This window comes from Muntiacus reevesi, chromosome 3 (genome assembly GCF_963930625.1).
Source record: "Muntiacus reevesi chromosome 3, mMunRee1.1, whole genome shotgun sequence".
NCBI classification, from domain to species: Eukaryota; Metazoa; Chordata; class Mammalia; order Artiodactyla; family Cervidae; genus Muntiacus; species Muntiacus reevesi.
Window position 1 is genome coordinate 212,893,871 of NC_089251.1, and position 22,388 is coordinate 212,916,258.

The 22,388-nt window shown below is 39.9% G+C and overlaps 1 pseudogene; it reads left to right on the top strand.

Moving 5' to 3' along the window:
* Window positions 1-250: 250 nt before the first annotated feature.
* LOC136162934 (large ribosomal subunit protein uL4 pseudogene) lies at window positions 251-18,760 on the top strand (annotated as a pseudogene).
* The last annotated feature ends 3,628 nt before the right edge of the window (window positions 18,761-22,388 follow it).

A 22,388-nucleotide genomic window follows, 5' to 3' on the forward strand; every position in this document is an offset into this window, starting at 1 on the left:
AGACATCAACTGCCTTAACTGCTTTCTATTTTGTAGCTCTCAGACTTCTCAGTTTTTTGAGGAATCTCATGGTGTGATATACTGGGCAGAATACAAATACTGCGAAAGTAATATTGCCTCAACTTCATTTGGACATGGAGTCAAGGATTATTAGGTCTGCCGTTTTGCTTTCCAGTTGTTTGTGGGTGTGAGTGTTTAATGTTTTTGATTTTCCCAAGGGACCTGAAAACCCTTCTCTTCCTGTTTGAAAATGGGAGGAAGAAAACAGGATGGAATTCCCACAGACTTAAGTAAATTTTATCCTCAGCAGCATGATGACAATCCAGAGGCCAAGGCTTTTACTGTAAATGATCAGTCTGACACCACATTCTTATGCACTATATTAGTGCAAATCCTTATTCTTCCCATACTTCAACACTGAGTTTTCTAGAATTTACATTGGTTCAAAGACTTTCAAATTGGATTGCCTATTTTCATGAACACAGAGAGAATGGGTTACCATTTCAGAAATTCTGAGTTTTTACCTTTACAGATTGTATTTTGTTTTGTAGCCAGGAGGATGATGGCACTTCATGGGTTGCATCTATTGAAATCAAATGAAATGTGTGTAATTGCTGGACTAGATGAAAGCTAGGTGGTTTTGAATGAAATGTGTATTGAATGTTAGGGTGTACAAATGAAACCAGAGGTTATATTGGAAAAAAGAGGTAAATTATTTAATTACTAAAACTGTATTTTAACAAAAACTTTACCATGTAGATATAGCATTAGCCACACACAGTTGTAATTCAGTTTAATGATGACAAACTCTGCTTTTGTAATTTCAATTTTCTTATCTGAATATTTATAAATTCTTTTTTTGAATTTAATTATCTGACCTCATTTAATATACATCGAACACCGATCCTGTTTGTAGCAAGTCTTGCTTTTATAAGGTTTCAATAATATCTAAAACAACACATGAAAGAGCTGAAACCATTTTATGAAGATGAATGTTTGTAATCGTAGATGTTGAGAAGTAAGAAGGTGCCATCTTGTGGTATTGACTTGTATTTATAACAAATAAAGTGTTCAAGAGCCTGAAATGTTGACTGCTGTAGACTTATTCCCTACTGAAGAGCCCATGATTTGACAAAGACAGCTTTAATAACAGCTTCCCCATGTCACTGTTTTAGAGGCTGACAGCTGAAACCACTGACAGAGAAAAGGAATCCTTCCCCACATGCTCAACACTATTGGTTACACTGTGCAATGGAGACAAGCATGATTATGCATATTGAAAGCTTAGCTAACATTAGAACAAACCACTGTGTAACATTGCAAACACTGATATGTAAATGAACCAGGTGGCCTGAGAAAACAGAAATCTTAGAAATATGATACAATGAGCAAGTTAGAGAATGTTTTTACTTATATTGGGACTTTTGCTTTTGCTAATCATTTGAACACTAATTGATTTTCTTCAATGGGACCATGGTTTTACCTGAAAAAAATTCAATGAAAAGAGAATAGTTGATGTCAATATTGTGGTTGAGGGAACAGCTCCTAGAGTTGTCCTTTCATTACTTCACTTAGGCTAAAAAGCTTCAGAAGACTTGCTGGTAGCCCAAGAGATCCTGCGTCAGAGATCAAATCCTAGCTACGCCCTTTACTGCCTGTGTGATCCTGTGCAAGGATGCTAAATTCTCTCCGCCTCAGTTGTGTGACCCACAAAATGAGATAATGAAATTATTTTTCGCTTAAGGTAGACATTAACAATAAATGTTAAAGGGATGGATTCTGGTTCAAGATGGCCACATAGGAGAATTCTGAACTTACCTGCTCCCACAAACATGCCAAATCTACAGCTCCCTATGGAACAATCTTCCACAAGAAATCCAAAAACCAGCTGAGTGACTCCTACACATCAGGCACACAAGAAAAAAATGCACATCAAAATAGGTAGGAGAGACTGAGACACAACCTCTCTGTAAGTTCCACCTCTGTGCAGTCTTCCACAGCAGGGAAAACATCCCTCAGATTCTGAGAAGTAAGGCTTGAACCTCACCTTTGGCACCCAAACTTTTAAGATCTGCACCTAAGAGGTCTTCAAAACATCTAACTTTGACAATTAACAGGGCTTGTGACTACAAGACCCACAAAACCATAGAAAATGAAGAAACAGTATTTAAAAAGCTAGCACAAACTTACTGTGGTCACCTTCAAGGAAGCACTCAACTAAAGAGTCCAGAATTTCTGTGAAAGAAGCCCATCTGCGTATCTTAAAACTTTGGCCTGAAGGATATGCCTCTAATTTAATCCACATCTATTGGCTAAATGAAATACTCTCCAAAGGTGATGGAAACTGGTAGGCACTATTTTTGAACTCTCCCTCTGACCTACCCCAGGTCTCCAGTATCACCTGGAAAGGAGCTTGTTCATACATCTGGAACCCTGGTTTTTACAGTGGCCATCCAGGCATGCTGATCATCTTGACTCTGGTAAGCCAGTGGGGCTTACATTAGCAGGTCCCACAGGACTATAGCAGAAAGATTTCTTAACCATCTTCCCCCCAACCAGAACACAGCACAGAAGCAGCAGACAGAAATGCCAAGTCATTCCATGAAAGAGAGCTATTGCCTTATCTTTGTAGCTGTCATCTGAGATGCAGGCATGCATTTAGGAGCCAATTTAGATTCCTTTCTGGAGACCAGGGAGGCTAGGTTCAGTTCAGTTCAGTCACTCAGTCATGTCTGACTCTTTGCAACCCCATGAACTGTAGCACGCCAGGCCTCCCTGTTCATCATCCCCTCCCAGAGTTTACTCAAACTCATGTCCCTTGAGTCAGTAATGGCATCCAACCATCTCATCCTCTGTTGTCCCCGTCTCCTCCTGCCTTCAATCTTTCCCAACATCAGGGTCTTTTCAAATTGAGTCAGCTCTTCGCATCAGGTGGCCAAAGTATTGGAGTTTCAGCTTCAGCATCAGTCCTTCCAATGAATATTCAGGACTGATTTCCTTTAGGATTGACTGGTTGGATCTCCTTGCTGTCTAAGGGACTCTCAAGAGTCTTCGCCAACACCACAGTTCAAAAGCATCAATTCTTCAGTGCTCAGCTTTCTTTATAGTCCAACTCTCGCATCCAGACATGACTACTGGAAAAATGATAGCTTTGACTAAATGGACCTTTGTTGGCAAAGTAATATCTCTGCTTCTTAATATGCTGTCTAGGTTGGTCATAACTTTTCTTCCAAGGAGCAAGTGTCTTTTAATTTCAAGGCTACAGTCACCATCTGCAGTGATTTTGGAGCCCCAAAAAATAAAGTCCATCACTGTTTCCACTGTTTCCCCATCTATTTGCCATGAAGTGATGGGACCAAATGCCATGATCTTAGTTTTTTGAAAGTTGAGCTTTAAGTCAACTTTTTCACTCTCCTGTTTCTCTTTCATCAAGAGGCTTTTTAGTTCTTTGCTTTCTGCCATAAGGGTGGTGTCATCTGTGTATCTGAGGTTATTGATATTTCTCCCAGCAATCTTGATTCCAGCTTCTGCTTCATCCAACCCAGCATTTCTCATGATGTACTCTGCATATAAGTTAAATAAGCAGAGTGACAATATACAGCCTTGACATACTCCTTTCCCTATTTGGAACCAGTCCAGTTGTTCCATGTCCAGTTCTAACTGTTGCTTCTTGACCTGTACTATTTTTGAGTTCTCTCTCTTTACCTCACCCCAGGTCACTGGTATCTCCAAAAAGGAGCTTGTGCACATGCCAGGCCCTCCAGCTTTTGTGGCTACTGCCCAGATGACGTATAACTTGGTAGCCTGGCTCTGGTGGCCAGTGCCGCTTATATTCATGGGATCACCATGAGGATAGCAAACAAAGAATTCTTAATTGTCTGTTATCCCAGGGCTAAGTGCAGAAAGGACAAGAAGAAATGTCCGTCCCAGTCTTTTGCTGAAAGAGGTATATCTACTCAGTTTAAACGTTGCTGCTTGCAAACCTAGCAACCATTCATTCACCCTGAATGTGTTACCTGAGATCCTTTCACTTGGGACCCTGATGAGTCTTGGCAACCCTGAACTGTTGGTAGCCACAAAAAACAAAGTAGGCTAAATGGACAACCAAAGAGGTTTGGAAAAGAACCAAGAAAGGTCAAGGTTGAATACAAAGTTTCATCTTCCACACAAAACCAGTTTTTCAAGGCTGGGAAAGAGAAGGACTAGAAACCAGCATACAGAGTCCAAGAAAGTGAAATAACAGAGGAATGTTTTCCAAATGAGAGAACAAGAAAATCCCTCAGAAAAGACCATAATGAAATGGGAGACAAATTATTTACCTGATAAAGAGTTCAAAATAATCATCGTAATGATGCTTATCAAGGTCAAGAGAATAATGCATGAACAAACTGAGAGTTTCAACAAAAGATAGAAAATATAAGACTTTATAAACAGAAGTCACATAGCTGATGGATACAATAACTGAGCTAGAAAATAAAGGAGTTCAACAATGGAAGATATGAAATGGAAGAATAGATCAGCAAACTTGAAAACGAGACAGACAAATTTATCAAACAGAGTAGCACAAAGAAAAATATCAAATAGAGTGAAGATAATTTAAGGGCTTATGGGACAAAATAAGAGGAGCAATATTTTCATTATAGGATTTCCAAAAGGAGAGATGGAGTAAAGGGCAGAAAACTTATTTAAATAAATAATCTGAGTAATAAATGAGCTGAAAACTTCCCTAAACCTGGGGAAGGAAACAGATGTGTAGATCCAGGAAGTCTAACATTTTCCAAATAGGGTAAACACAGAGAAACCCAAACCCAAACCAGGACACATTATACTTAAAGTGTCAAAACCTAAAGACAAGGAAGAATTTTAAATGAGAAAAAAACAAAAACAAAAACCACTTGTTAGATACAGGAATCCCATAAGACTATCAGCAATTTTCAGTAGAAATTTTGCAGGCCAAATGGGAGTGGCATGATATAATGAAAGTACTTTATTTTTATTTATTTTTTTTTTTTTTAAATTTTATTTTATTAGTTGGAGGCCAATTACTTCACAACATTGCAGTGGGGTTTGTCATATATTGACACGAATCAGCCATTGAGTTACACGTATTCCCCATCCCGATCCCCCCTCCCACCTCCCTCTCCACCCGACTCCTCTGGGTCCTCCCAGTGCACCAGGCCCGAGCACTCGTCTCATGCATAGAACTGCCATATGACCCAGCAATACCACTTCTGGGCATACACACCGAGGAAACCAGATCTGAAAGAGACACGTGCACCCCAATGTTCATCGCAGCACTGTTTATAATAGCCAGGACATGGAAGCAGCCTAGATGAAAGTACTTTAAAAAAAAAAAAAAAAAAAAACCCTGCAAGAAAGAATACCCAGCAAAGTTGTGTCCAGAATCAAAGGAAAGATAAAAAGTTTCCAGACAAGCAAAAGCTAAAGGAATTCACCACTACTAGAAAACTGGCCTTACCAGAAATGTTAAGGAAATTTCTTAAGTTAAAACAAAAGGACATTAATTGGTAATAGGAAAATGCATGCAAACAGAAATCTTACTGGTAGAGGGAAATACACAGTAAAAGAATAATTTAATGTGGTGAAGTTGGTGGGTTAATAATTTATAAAGGTAGTGTAAAAGTCAAAAGGCAAAAAGAGTAGAAATACCTGTAACTACAATCTGTTAATTGATGATACCACTAATGGCAGAAAGCAGAGAGGAACTAAAGATCCTCTTGATGAGGGTGAAAGAGGAGAGTGAAGAAGCTGGCTTAAAACTCAACATTCAGAAAATCAAGATCATGGCATCTGGCCCCATCACTCCCATAACAAATAAATGGGGAAAAACTAGAAACAGTGACAGACTTTATTTTCTTGGAATCCAAAATCACTGTGGACAATAGTTGCAGCTATGAAGTTAAAAGAGGCTTGCCCCTTGGAAGAAGAGCTAAGACAAACCTAGACAGCATTTTATAAAGCACTTTGCCAACCAATGTCCAATGTATAGTCAACCAACCAATGCCATCCAACTATGGTTTTTTCTGGTAGTCATGCATTGATGTGAGAGTTGGACCATAAAGAAGGCTGAGTGCCACAGAATTGATGCTTTCAAACTGTGGTGCTAGAAAAGACTCTTGAGAGCCCCTTGGACAGCAAGGAGATCAAACCAGTCAATCCTGAAGGAAATCAACTCTGAATATTCATTGGAAGGTTGGATGCTGAAGCTGAAGCTGCAATACTTTGGCCACCTGACGCAGAGAGCTGACTCATTGAAAAAGAGTCTGATGCTGGGAAAGACTGAGGGCAGAGGAGAAGTGGGATGACTGAGAATGAGATGGTTGGATAGCATCACCAACTCAAAGAACATGAGTTTGAGCAAACTTCAGGAGATAGTGAAGGACAGGGAAGCCTAACATGCTGCAGTCCATGGAGTTACAAAGAGTCAGACATGACTGAGTGACTGAAAAAATGAAAGTAAAAACACTGTAAACTGTGACATCAAAATCATAGAATGTGAAGGGAGGGGTAAATATTGTAGCACTCTAGAATATGTTATGTTATAATGTTATGAGCTAAAAGAGACTTATAAATATAACTTGTTATATGTAAGCCTCATGGTAACTACAAAGCAAAAACCAAGAGCAGATATATTAAAGAGAATGAAATTTGAGCATGCCACTAGAGAAGTCATTCAATCACAAGGGAAGAGAATAAAAGTAGAATGAGGAAATGAATTAGAAAAGAGATAGAATACAGTTAAGAAAATGACAATGAGTTTATACCTACTGATAATTACCTTAACTATCTATGGTCTAAATTCTCCAGTCAAGAGACAGAGTCTCTAAATGAATTTTTTAAAAACATGTATATATGCTGCCTACAAAAGGCCCAGTTCAGATACAAGGACACAAACAGGCTAAAAGAGAAAGGATGGAAAAGATATCCCACAGAAATGGAAACCAAAGGAGATCTGCAGTAGCTATACTTATATTAGACAAAATAGACTTTAAGTTTAAAAAAAAATCTAATAAAAGCTAACAAAGGCCATTTTCCAATAGTAAAGATTTCAGTTTAACCAAAGGATTTAACATCTGTAAATATGTATGCACCCATCACAGGAACACCTAACTGTAAATTAAATATTATCTGAGGACCCAGTATTAAGAACCCAAAGTGAGAAATAGACAGAAATATGATAATAGTAGATGGCTTTAATATCCCACTTACATCAACAGATAGATCACCCAAAGAAAACCTGTAGAGGCGTTTTCCTGGTGACTCAGTGGTGAAGAATCTGCCTGCCAGTGCAGGAGACACCAGTTGAACCCCAAATCCGGGAAGATCCCACATGCCACAAAGCTACTGAGTCTGTTTGCCACAGCTATTGAGCCTGAGTTCTGGATCTTGGAAGTTGCAACTACTGAGTCCATGTGCAACAAATGCTGAAGCCCATTCACCCTAGAGCCCATGCACTGCAACAAGAGAAGTCACCACAATGAGAAGTCCATCGCACCACAACTAGAGAGTAGTCTGTCTTTGCCGCAACTAGATAAAAGCCCACACAGCAGTGAAGATCCAACACAGCTGAATAAATAAACTTTAAAAATTAGGAAAATCAGTAGCAAAGCATTGGCTTTATATGATGTAATAGGTCAAATGAATATCACACACATAAAGAGAACATCACAATCAAAAGCAACAGAATGCACTTTCTTCTGAAGTGTACATGTAACATTCTCCAACATAAATCAGATGTTAGACCACCAAATAAATCTTAACGAATTTAAGATTTAAAACATATCATGCCACTCTAATGGCAGAAAGCAAAGAAGAACTAAAGAGCCTTCTGATGAGGGTGAAAGAGGAGAGTGAAAAATCTGGCTTCAAACTCAACATTCAAAAAACTAAGATGCTGGCATCCGGTCCCATCATCTCATGGCAGATAGATGGGGAAAAAATGGAAACAGTGACAGATTTTATTTTCCTGGGCTCCAAAATCACTGTGGATGGCAACTGCAACCACAAAATTAAAAGACAGTTGCTCCTTGGGGGTGACGTGGGAGGGGGGTGGAGGAGGTGGGGGGTAACTATGAAAAACCTAGACATTGTATTAAAAAGCAGAGACATCACTTTGCCAACCAGCATCCATATAGTCAAAGCTATGGTTTTTCCAGTAGTCACATATGGATGTGAGAGTTGGACCATAAAGAAGGCTGAGTGCCACAGAATTGATGCTTTCAAACTGTGGTGCTAGAAAAGACTCTTGAGAGCCCCTTGGACAGCAAGGAGATCAAACCAGTCAATCCTGAAGGAAATCAACTCTGAATATTCATTGGAAGGTTGGATGCTGAAGCTGAAGCTGCAATACTTTGGCCACCTGACGCAGAGAGCTGACTCATTGAAAAAGAGTCTGATGCTGGGAAAGACTGAGGGCAGAGGAGAAGTGGGATGACCGAGAATGAGATGGTTGGATAGCATCACCAACTCAAAGAACATGAGTTTGAGCAAACTTCAGGAGATAATAAAGGATGGGGAAGCCTGGTATGCTGCAGTCCATGGGGTCGCAAAGAGTTGGATACAACTGAGTATCTGAACAACAACAACAATGATTAAAATTATACAGGACACCGGAACAGAAAGTAACTTTGCTCAAATCCTATGTTCTCAGTGATGCCAGTTCATTCTTGAGTGATGATTTTATACTCTTAAGAGTTTATGCTTGTCTCCGTAAAGTTTTACTGAAGCACAGACATACTTTTTCATTGACATATTATCTATTGCTGCCTTTGTGTTACAAGGGCAAGATTGCACAGTTGCTGCAGAAACACTGTGGTCTGCAAAGCCTAAAATATCAACTGACGGCATTTTTGTTGGTACTCTCAATCCCCTATAACTTCCCCAACTTTTTTCCCATGGCCCTATAACCTCTAAAATTCTATTTATATGTTTATTTTATGACTTCTTGTTTTCTTCTCTCTTACATTAAGATATTAACACCATGGATGAAAATCTTAACTTTGTTCATATATGTATCACAAATGAATGGAATAGGGTAGCTACTCAATGAATATTTATAGAATAATTGAATGATGTTAGAAAAATAAGCAGTAGACAGCATACAATGATGAAGTCATAGTGAAGAATTTGGATTTTTATTCTGAATTTATGGACAGCCACAGGAAGGTTTTAAACAGTGGAATACCACAATGAGATTCAGACTACTATGATCTCATGACTTATTATATTCCTTGAGCTGGATTGACTCAGGTCCATTCATTTGTGTTACTTCCCTGACCTGTGCTCCACATATTAGTCCAGTAAATGCTTCATGAATGGGAAATGACTATGATAACGAAATCTCAAAAGATTAGCATTCAATGTTGTGCTTAAGTTGCTCAGTTGTGTCTGACTCTTGCGACCTCATGGACTGGCATGAGGTAGCCATGAGGCAGCCTGGTAGCCTGCCAGGCTCCTCTGTCCATGGTGTTTCCCAGGCAAGGATACTGGAATGGGTTGCCATTTCCTTCTCCAGGGAGTCTTCCAGTCTCAAGGATCCAACCTGTGTCTCCTGCATTGCAGGTGGATTCTTTACCATTGAGTCACCAGGGACACCCAGTTTTCAAAGACTCTACTTCAAAATATCCCTCTGTGGGCAGAAGCCCCAGGGAGACAGGTTTACTGGTAAGTTCTACATAGTTCTTCAATAACAACATTTAATAGCAAACTCAATGGCTTTAGAACAGAGGGATTTTATGGGAGTTTTGTAAATTTTATTCATTAAACTTGTTACAAAGTTTATAACTTGTCTTCCAAGAAATTTATGCACAAAGATGTTAGTGTAATCAAAATACAAAAAAAAAAAAAAACCCTATCAACCAGTATACTAGGGTGTACTGGTTTTGCTACCCATGGGTTACGGATTTGCTACAATATCGATGCCTTACCACAGTGGGGGCAACCAGAACCTTCCCACTCAGTCAGCCACGGCCTCATGCATTTAGCCTGATGTGTTATAGAATTTACATGAATGTCATAAGGTTAAGAAGTTACAATGGACACAATCATAATATGTTAATGACATCTGTTTTCAAAACAAACAAAAGAAAAAACTCATCGAGTCTTTGGCTACTGCTGAGATTTTAAAGCCCATCAGGACAGCTGGACAAAGGTTTAAGTATGTTTCTATTTTTCATGAATTCCCAAACTAGGGGAAGCACATATAAACCATAAGGAACACTGATATAAATGAGTATCAAGGTAGCCTTGACTAACTGCATTTGGGAGATTAAGGAGAGGGTTAGGAACAAAATGGAATTTGAGCTACATGCTGAAGAGTGAGGAGTTTTTGATGGGCTAGAGGAACAGTGACTGCTAATTGGCTCCATATTGCTGCCCCAGAGATATAAGATACTTTTCACACTCTGTTGAATGAGGACCAAGGTTAGTATAATTTTCATGTTCTCAGGTTTGTCCAAGAATGAATCAACCCAAACCAAGATGTAATAATTACTTCATCAAGCAATGTGCAATGGTTTTCCATTTATACCTCCTTGACAGCAAGGAAATCAAATCAGTCAATCCTAAAGGAAATAAACCCAGAATATTCATTGGAAGGACTGATGCTGAAGCTGCAGCTCCAATACTTTGGCCACCTGATGCTAAGAGTCAACTCACTGGAAAAGACCCTAATGCTGGGAAAGAGTGAGGGCAGGAGGAGAAGGGGGCGACAGAGGATGAGATGGTTGGATGGCATCACTGACTCAATGGACATGAGTTGAGCAAACTCTGGGACATAGTGAAGGAAAGGGAAGCCTGGTGTGCTGCAGTCCATGGGGTTCCTTATAGTTGGGCTTCTCAGAACCAAATATCTAAGCACCTTGCTAATAAGGAATTTCTATTATACAGGAGACAGGGATAAAGACCATCCCCATGGAAAAGAAATGCAAAAAGGCAAAATGGTTGTCTGAGGAGGCCTTAGAAATAGCTGTGAAAAGAAGAGAAGCAAAAAGCAAAGGAGAAAAGGAAGGATATTCCTATTTGAATGCAGAGTTCCAAAGAATAGCCAGGAGAAATAAGAAAGTCTTCCTCAGCAATCAATGCAAAGAAATGGAGGAAAACAGCAGAATGGGAAAGACTAGAGATCTCTTCAAGAAAATTAGACATACCAAGGGAATATTTCATGCAAAAATGGGCTCAATAAAGGAAAGAAATGGTATGAACCTAACAGAAGCAGAAGATATTAAGAACAGGTGGGAAGAATACACAGAAGAACTACACAAAAAAGATCTCCATGACCCAGATAATCACAATGGTGTGATCACTCACCTAGAGCCAGACATCCTGAAATGTGAAGTCACGTGGGCCTTAGAAAGCATCACTACGAACAAAGCTAGTGGATGTAATGGAATTCCAGTTGAGCTATTTCAAATCCTGAAAGATGATGCTGTGAAAGTGCTACACTCAATATGCCAGCAAATTTGGAAAACTCAGCAGTGGCCACAGGACTGGAAAAGGTCCGTTTTCATTCCAATCCTTAAGAAAGTCAATCCCAAAGAATGCTCAAACTACTGCACAATTGCACTCATCTCACATGCTAGTAAAGTAATGCTCAAAATTCTCCAAGCCAGGCTTCAGCAATATATGAACCGAGAACTTCCAGATGTTCAAGCTGGTTTTAGAAAAGGCAGAGGAAATCAGAGATCAAATTGCCAATATCCGCTGGATCATTGAAAAAGCAAGAGAGTTTCAGAAAAACGTCTATTTCTGCTTTATTGACTATGCCAAAGCCTTTGACTGTGTGGATCACAATAAACTGTGGGAAATTCTGAAGGAGATGGGAATACCAGACCACCTGACCTGCCTCTTGACCTGTAAGCAGGTCAGGAAGCAACAGTTAGAACTGGACATGGAACAACAGACTGGTTCCAAATAGGAAAAGGAGTATGTCAAGGCTGTATATTGTCACCCTGCTTATTTAACTTATATGCAGAGTACATCATGAGAAACGCTGGGCTGGAAGAAGCACAAGCTGGAATTAAGATTGCCGGGAGAAATATCAATAACCTCAGATATGCAAATGACACCACCCTTATGGCAGAAAGTGAAGAGGAACTAAAAAGCCTCTTGATGAAAGTGAAAGAGGAGAGTGAAAAAGTTGGCTTAAAGCTCAACATTCAGAAAAGTAAGATCATGGCATCTGGTCCCATAACTTCATGGGAAATAGATGGGGAGACAGTGCAAACAGTGCCAGATTTTATTTTTCTGGGCTCCAAAATCACTGCAGATGGTGATTGCAGCCATGAAATTAAAAGACACTTACTCCTTGGAAGGAAAGTTATGACCAACCTAGACAGCATATTAAAAAGCAGAGACATTACTTTGCCAACAAAGGTTCATCTGGTCAAGGCTATGGTGTTTCCAGTGGTCATGTATGGATGTGAGAGTTGGACTGTGAAGAAAGCTGAACGCTGAAGAATTGATGCTTTTGAACTGTGGTGTTGGAGAAGACTCTTGAGAGTCCCTTGGGCTGCAAGGAGATCCAACCAGTCCATCCTAAAGAAGATCAGTCCTGGGTGTTCACTGGAAGGACTGATGCTGAAGCTGAAACTCCAATACTTTGGCCACTTCATGCGAAGAGTTGACTCATTGGAAAAGACCCTGATGCTGGGAGGGATTGGGGGCAGGAGAAGAAGGGGACGACAAAGGATGAGATGGCTGGATGGCATCACCAACTCAAAGGGCATGAGTTTGTGTAAACTCTGGGAGTTGGTGATGAACAGGGAGGCCTGGTGTGCTGCGATTCATGGGGTCGCAAAGAGTCAGACACCACTGAGCAACTGAACTGAACTGATGTCTACCATGGAGCAGCCTCATCAATCACATGCCAGAAGTGGGAGTAATGGAAAGTAAAACATGTGACTCAGCTACCTAATAAGAAAACCCAGCCTCAATTTGTTGCTAGAGACTGGTGATCTGAGGAATATTTAGCCATAGTCTATACACCATATGCACAGCCCCCAAAGAGCCTTCTAAGAGTATCATTTGGCCTTTATTGGTTATTTTCAAAGAAAAACAACATATCCAAACAATTCAACAATGTCAAATTAAAAAAAAAAAACCTGTGTAATTTAGCAGTTCCCAGACTCCTTTGGTTTATAAGATGCTTAGTGTCTCAGTAACATCCCCATGATGTTTGACAGCCCAATAGCAAACTTAATCATTCTGTTTATGAAGTTCTTTGGTTCAGACAACTTAATAATTTATGCCTTAACAACTTAGCAACCTTCTGAATAAACAATACACATACATTAAAAGAAAAAAATGTATTTCATTTTGAAAAGGCCACAAATTACACATCAAATGGATTTGTGCTCCTGGAACTTCTTATCAGATCATGGTATCAGATCAGATGCTGCCACCCTCATTTCCTAGTCCATATTTATGTTTGTTCACTATTTACTTTTGTCACAGCAATCAATGAAAACCCAGCTCCTGGAAGCCATGACATCATCTAAAGAAATGGAATGCAATCTAATATTGAAATATCAACTGCCTTAAACTAGTAGTTCACATATCTGACTGATGCTGTGATTTGCTGCTTTTCTTTATAAATTTAAAATCTGGAGAATGTAATCCCCAAAAGACTCTGTTACACAGCCCATCAGAATTGTGTTTCTGAAGGGCCATTAGGGTTTTAGATATACATGTTTATTTTCTATGGGCTTGCTATTCATTTAGGGAAAAATAACCACTTAAGCCTCATTTTTGTTGCAGTTTAGAGTCCTAAAAGTACAGTTTCAATTTATGTCCCAAATCTCCCAAATATCTTTCTATCTAACACTATCGATTTGCTACATATTTAAAATCACAAGGGAAGCAATCAAAGGATTTTTTGTGTGATCACTCGCCCCTAGAAAATATGATCAGTACAGATATAATTTTTATAGAAGATGTCCTTAACATGGAATAATATGCACTTTCCCTCAAGTTTTCTATTATCAGACACTTTGTTCAAACATCTCTCATTAACACCTAGTTAACATAATTGTACTTACATAAGACAAAAATGTTACTGGAAAACATGCAACTGGGACACAGATAGGAGATGGCAGAAAAAAAAGGTAAAAATGTAGAGAACTCTTCAATCACTAATATATCTTAAATTGAAAGGATCCAAAGTCATTGCCATAAAAAACTTATGAAAGCTCTGTTCATAACTAAAATTGAAAATACATATATAGACGTGTATATATAGATACACATATGTGCATATACAAGTATGTCTACACACATATACATGAGTATGTATGAACTTCCTCTGGGAACCCAAATTTAAGACCAACAAGAGGAGATCTGAGACCAGTCAAGAGTTAATATATTAATACCTTATAGAATCACAACATTAGGCAAGAAAGAATTATCCTCACTTTACAGATAGGTACTTGATTCCATGAGTCCACCAATAAGTTGTAATGAATCTACTAGAATAGGCCTGCAGGTACCTATGCTAGTAGAATAGGGATTCATCTAGTAGAAAAGGGATCATCCTTTAACCAATAAGATGGGCTACGATCTGCCATCTCCTAGACTAACCAATGTCAACAGTGGTTGTGTATCACATTGGAAATGAGGATCTTGATGCAGGGTTGTCTAGGATGCCAAGCAAGAACATGTGACCATGGTCCACATAGGGTGACTGAAGAATCCTGGGTTTATTGTTCCCATTCTTTTATCTTTAACAAGAAAGGAGTCTAGCTCCTCTTAAAGGCTCTGTATTGCATCTTCCCTTGGACACAATAACAGGAAAACCAATTAGGTTAATCACCTGCAGGGGGATGGAGGAGATACTCGCATATTTTAAAGAGCTGTCAATAGCCAGGTGGGGGGTGGGGTTCAAACTAGTGAAAAGTTTCAAGTCCTCCTCTTTATGTACTTGATACAAAAGATGAGAAATTCACAGCCCTCAAGGAGGCTACAGGGCCTTGGCCCAGCACCAGGGAGCTCCTTTCATGCCTAGTTGCTCAGCAGGGCTGCCATTCTCTATGTGAACAATTCCAACTACAGTTGTGCAATGTGGCAGCCCTGATGGTCATCATCATGTGGGATAATTTCCTCTAATTCTGGTGTTTTCTTAAATAAATTTATCATATTTTATATTTTAAATGAAGAAAAAGAATGTTTTACATTGAAACTGGATTACCAAAGAGAGATTTGAAGTAAAAGGAAAAAAAAAATGTTCTATAAATTTATTTTTAACCTGAAAAACTGTTCTGTGGATTTTATTCTTTAAACAGAATGCCTTTAAGTGTGAGATCTTAAATGTGTCAGCTTTTCATCTACATTGTATTTTTCGAATATTACAACACTACACCAGCATCTTGCCTCATCCTAGGATTCAGAATAGAGGGAAAATGATTTTTAAGTACTAAATAGTCATCCCCCATTCCTTAGCTTCCTAGATTTCCCTTAAAAGACCAATTTCTTATCCATTTGCAGAAACATTAGATACACATGACTTAGTATTTGGTACGCTTTCTTCACTACCATTGATCATTCTGACTCTAAGCATTACATACCATATATTCACTTTCTCCATCTCCCAAACAAAATGAAAACCTTTATAATTAAAGTTAAAATTTTTACTAATTACACCAAGGAAGAAGTTCAAAAGTAGCATGTCAACATTAAGTACTTTTATGGACACAAAATATTTTCATAACTCTCTAAGGACAAATCTTTCAGTTTAATAAAAATAACAAATTTATGCCTCTTTTCAAGCAAGTTTAAGAAAGATTTTGATCGCAAATAATTTGTAGAGACCCTAGCAGGGATATGCTGAGTGCAGATACATGGTGCTAGAATTATTTGAATTCAATTCAAATGCAGAATTGATCTTCCTTCCAGGCAGTTCTCCTGGCGTTCTCTAGTTATGGCATTGTCTAGTTAAACTAGTTATGACACTTGAACCTTTGAAATGCTAATATACCTGCACCCAGACTTTGAGTGTGTTGATTTTGTTTCCTTGGTGGAACAAATTTCACTCCTTTTTATGCAGAAAAACCAAGATGAGCAGATATTTGTATAATGTATATGTTAATTAAAACACTGTTTTCTGGGGGCTGCAAAACAAAGAATGTGTTACTATGAGTATTTTAAGGCAGACATTCACTCATCAAATTCAAGAGAAATAGGGGATGCTGAAAAGTGACTTAGTATAATAATGTATTTTAAGAAATAAGAGAAAGCCATGCTTTTAATAGAAGTGAACTTGGATGACTTAATGTAACAGAAATGTGGTTTCTGTCAAATATCATGTCACCAAGATGCTATAATTGCTTAACCTGAAAACTGTTCTTCACAGCCCTGCTCAGCCCATGGTTGATGGATTGATATTACCATAATAAAGAATTAGCTTTTTCATATGAGCAGAAAATTATCATCAAACTGTCACCATTCTGCCCATGAGTACACCATGGGCTTACAGATCAAGAGACAAAATATAGCATATCCCAATTACTGCTATACTTTAATGTCAGCTCAGTATACAAAGCAAGTAACGCCTGTCCATAAAGACAACGTATAAAAAAATTCTCTGGGATCCAGGCTGTCACCCCAGAACATACTCACTAGAAGTCAACTTGTTTTCATCTGGTCGTTGGCCCAATTCCCAAATTTTGAGGGATTTTTTACTTATTGTTTGTTTTAATTCTAATGTTGGTTCCGGTTCCCCAGGTAGCCATCAAGAATTCTGGGTTGGAATTGCCACCAAATTCACTCTCCTTCAGACCGATACGATCTTCCTGTTTCCTCCATAATCAAGCCCGCATAAGCCCATTCTTTCCTTTGAAGAGAGAGATAAGTGTGTGTGTTAGAAAGAATATGCAAAGGATGCCACAAAGGTTCAAGCTGATCCACAGGATTATTTACAAGGTACTGGGTGTTTAGCTCATGGTTATGGCCAAGGGGCTTTTGGAAATGTGTGTCATGGGGCTATATGTTTGCATCAACTAAAACCTGAAACCACTGGTACCCACAGAGCAATCAGCACAGAAGCAAAATGCCATACGCAGGGCTCTATTTCTGCCTTTGCTAGTGCTAGTCCTGTCTAAAGGTCATCATACAAGGAAGTTCTGAAATTTGTTTGGGGGGTGAAGGTAAAGCTGAAGGCTACTAGAAGACCAAGAAAGCTATCTTGCTTCTTAAGAAACTTAGGGCCTGGAATGACATCAAAAAAGCACTCAGCCAATGAGAGTTGGCAATGCAAAATGAAAAAATGCCATTGTATTGAGAGCTTCCCTGATGGCTCAGTGGTAAAGAATTCACCTGCCAATCCTGGAGATGTGGTTTCGATCTCTGGGTCAGGAAGACACCCTGGAGAAAAAAATGGCAACCCATTCCAGTATTCTTGCCTGGGAGATCCCATGGACAGAGGATCCTGGCTGGCTACAGTCCACGGGGTCACAAAAAAGTTAGACATGATTTAGTGACTAAACAACAACAACACTTTATTGAGCACAGAGGACCCTTCAGAAACATTCTTATAATCACTATATTCAGGGCAAATAGATGGGAAAAGTGGAAACAGTGACAGACTTTATTTTCTTGGGCTCTAAAATCATGTCAGACGCTTCCTCCTTGGAAGAAAAGCTATGACAAACCTATACAGCATATTAAAAAGCAGAGATCACTTTGCCGACAAAGGTCCATATAGTCAAAGCTATGGTTTTTCCAGTAGTCATGTATGAATGTGAGAGTTGGACTATAAACAAAGCTGAGCACCAAAGTATTGATACTTTTGAACTGTGGTGTTGGAGAAGACTCTTGAGAGTCCCTTGGACTGAAAGGAGATTCAACCAGTCAATCTTAAAGGAAATCAGTCCTGAATATTCATTGGAAGGACCGATGCTGAAAGTCCAATACTTTGGCCACCTGATGTGAAGAGCCAACTCATTGAAAAAGACCCCAATGCTGGGAAAGATTGAGGGCAGGAGGAGGAGGAGGAGACTACCAAGGGTGAGATGGCTGAATGGCATTATTGACTCAACGGACATGAGTTTGAGCAAATCCAGGAGATAGTGAAAGACAGGGAAGCCTGGCATGCTGCAGTCCATGGGTTGCAAAGAGACATGACTGAGTGACTGAACAACCACAATAAATCAGTAAAGTGAACATTCTGAAATTTACTCCTGGTGTTACTGCATTTGGACTGAAAGTGCTTTCCACAAGTGAGATGTTGTACATGGCACTTGGTGTAAAGTTGCCTTCCTCAAGAGTGACTGCAACCTCCCCATACATAAGATGCTCAATACAGACCTTAGCGGAGTCTGAAAAAAGCCCAGAGATCCAAAGACACCTCCAAGCACCACATAAGAAGATTCATCACAGACTCATACAGAAGAATCCACTGAAAAACCTGAGAATTATGTTGGAACTAAATTCATATGCAAAATCAGGCACTGAAACATCATTATTTGCCAGATCAAAAATTGCAAAACTCAGGCACTGAAACATCATTATTTGTCAGATCAAGAATCACAGACTCCAAGGAGACAAGGCATCCCTAGAAGCCAAATCAGATAGGAAGGGTGTTCCAGGCAAGAAGCTAGTGGTAGTGAAGGAAGAAGAGTGTTGGTGTTAAAAACCTTTGGTGGGAAAAAACGCTGGAGCTGCCAAGAAACCACCAGCTGAAAAGAAGCCAGAAGAAATCAAATCCACAGAAGCAGCTTGCTGTATAAACCAAAATTTATTTATTCCATAAAGGTCTGATCATTTGGACCATTCAATTTGAATAAAGATCTGATCAAAGAGGCACTGAAACACAAACAAGCAAAAAAGATGGGAGGAAAGTTATTAAGACTGTGAAATCAGGAAAAAAAATATTTACAGATAAAAAGCTGCCTCATAGATAATGCAAAAGAATGTACAGACTCACTTGAAATGATAAGAGGATTTAGTAAATCAGTCAGAGAGGAAATCAAAATATTGACATTGCCAGTTCAAGATGGAAACAGAAACATCCTGAACTCTTACAGACACATCGGATCTACAGTGACATACTGAAGAATTTGCTCTGAGAAAAACCTAAAAACTAGCTAAGCAATGAACTAGCTAAGCTGGTGAACTAGGAAGAAAAAGCACATCAAAGTGAGTAGGAGAAGCTGAGATGCAATCTTGTCATAAAGCCCACCCCTAGCGTATGGACCCCCATCAGAAGCTTCTCACTGCAGAGTAAAAGGTTTGAGCCCCACATCCAGCACCCCAACTTTTAAAATCTACACCTGAGATATGAGCCCCCAAACATTTAGTTTTGAAAAACAGTGGGGCTCATGACAATGAGACCCAAAGGCAATAGTAATCTGAGAAATGACTTTTTGAAAGGATCACCCACGTGGATGCACTTGCCCAAGGGAAGCCTCTGATCTCGCTGAGTTTATGTGAAAGAGGTTCATCTGTTGATCTTAAACAATCAGCCCAAGGGGTAAGCATCAAAATTAATAAAGATCCAGGAGTCTGCTGGGGTCATAGGCCGGTGGGCACCTTCTTTACACACTATCTTTCCCTTTTCTAACACTCTAGGCTCTTCCCCTCATCCCCTGGGGGGTGCCATCTTTATATCCCCCCCTCTCGTCTCCCCAGTCATAAAACACGACCCTTTTTTCCCTCCCGCAGGCACTATCCTTACGCTCCTCCGCTGCCTTACTCCAGCCAGCAATTACCATCCTACCCTCTTTCTCTACTACACTCCAGAGCCCCCTCTCAAAGGGGACATTTTACATGTTTCTGGTGCTCTGGGCTTTTTCCTCTGCTTCTGTTTATTGTGGGTGCCACTCTAGGCATTCACCTTGATCACCTGGCTCTGGAGGTCAGGGGGACAGTCCTATAGGACTATAAAAATCACAGGGACAGTTCTTGGCGGATTACCACCCCCCAACACTAGACACTGTGCAGACAGCAGAAGAAACACACCCTAATCTTTCTGAGAAAGAGGTCTATTTGCTTATCCTGGAGCTTTGGTCTGAGGGTCAGGCTTTTAGTACAGCACACATCGAAGGGATGAGAAATGGAATATTTCCTGCTATATCAGTAACCAAGGATATTACAGTCATCAACGATTGCAGTCCTCCAGTGTGAGCCAGTGAGCCCTGAGGAAACTTAAAAAAGAACACCTGCCGTCAAGCAGCCATCAGACTGCAGCCACACCCTTTGGCGAGTCCTGAGGAAACTTAGGGTGTGCAAATACAGGACACTAGGCCCAGATAGCTGAGGCATGTATCAAAGGAATGATTTCAGCGAGTCCAGACCCTTGCATCTTTTCCATAGAAAAGCACTAAATTCCTTAACTTGAAATATCTGATTTCTTTAATTGATAATACTATTTTGACGTTCCTGACCACCTGCCCTTTGTTGCAAAACTCCTATCCTATATATCCTAGTCCTCCCCTTGCTTCCTTGAAACAGTTTTTCAGAACTACCTGAATGCAGTCCCCTGGGCTGCAGTTCTCATTTTGCCCAAAGAAAACTTAACTCCCAACTCTCACATTGGGCAAATTTTTTTTTTTTTTTTTTGACAAGGTCTACTTAGGGGCTCTCAGAAAACAGCAGCCAGTAGAGACAATCTCTGAACTCTCCTTCCGCCTCACTCCAGCTTGCTGGTGTCTCCTGGAAAGGAACTGGAACCCTTGTCTGCTGCCCCAATTTAGTGGTTCTACGTCACCTGGCTCTGGTTGCCAGTAGGGCTTATGCTCACAGGTACCACAGGACTGTAACCAATGGATAATGAATTCTCAAACGCCTACCCCTTCCAGGACTCAGCAAAATGCAATAGACCCAGGAACTCAGTCTTTCTGTAAAAAGGCCTATTAGTTTCTGATCATGACTGCAGTCTGAGGAGCAGAATTCTAATTAAACACACATCTCAGGACTGACTATAATCTTTCCCCGAGAACTTAGAGGGTGAGAATTACCCTTGTGCTCTCGCTCTGCAGTGCCCGTGTCTCAGATGGGAGCTCTGCCGCACATCAGTTTCTATGACCGCCGCCCACGGGACACGCCTTGAGCACCTGGCTCACGTGGCCAAGTGGCTTGCATTACTGGGTCTCAGCGACTGTAACAATCCCTGCAGTTCTTGCCAGGCTACGCCCCCAGGGCACTGCACAGAAAGCAGACTGAATGAAACACATGCCCAGTCTTTCTGTGAAAGAGGCCTATTTGCTACTTATGGAGCTCACGCTGAGGGCCAGGCTACAATGCACAGTGAGAGGCTTAGAGGGGTGGAATGTGGGCCAATGGATGGTAGGCCAGTCTCCCTCTGCCTTGCCACAGCTCACCCAGAAGGGAGTTCTGGTGACCAGTGGAGCATACACTTCTGGTCCCAGAGTACCGCATACTGATCACTTTAAAAGCTGAGATCTTATGGCCTGGCTTGCATCAGCCTGAATCTAGGTGCTGAGTGAGATCTTCCTCCTTGGGATACTGACAGGTCTTGGCAAACACACAACTATTGGAAGCTATTAAAAACAAAATAGGCTGCTGGGACAATCATAAAGATTTGAAAAACAAAGAACTAGGGAAGGGTTGAACAGGGTTAATCTACACAGGGCCACTTCCTCAAGGCTTGGAGAATTGGCTGTTTCATCTAATACATAGAAACTAACATGAAGAGTCAGGTAAAATGAAGAAACAAGGAAATATTCCAAATAAAATAACAACATAAATACTCAGGAAAAAAATCAACAAGACATAGATAAGTGATTTACAAAAAGTTAAAGGTAAAGGTCATAAGGATGTTCACTGAACTTGGGAGAAGAATGGATAAATATGGAAAGAGCTTCAACAAAGAGACAGAAAACATAAAGTCAAATAGAAGTCACAGAGCTAAAGAATATAATTGCTCAACTAAAATTACACTAAAGGGCTTCAACAACAGACTGGATGAAGCAGAACAATCAGTGAACTCAAAGACAAGCTGTTGGAACACATCCAATCAAAGGGGAAAGAAGAAAAAATAATTTTTAAAAAGTAAAGATAGTTTAAGAGATGAATGGGACAACACCAAGTAAGCTAACATTCACATTGTAAGAGTCCCAAAAGGAGAAAGGGAGGGAGAGGGAGAGAGGGAGAGAAAGAGAAAACTGCACAGGTCCACTTTCATGCTAATTTTTTTTTCCCCAAAAAATACCATAGTACTACAGAATCCATGATTGGTTGAATTCACAGATGTGGAACCATATATACAAGGAGTTGACTATGAGGTTATACATGAATTTTTTATTTCACAGGAGGGCAACACCACTAACACCTGCATTGTTTGAGGATCAACTGTATAACATTGGTCAATATTTATTCACCCAACACAGGAGCACTTAAATATATTTAAAAAATTTAAA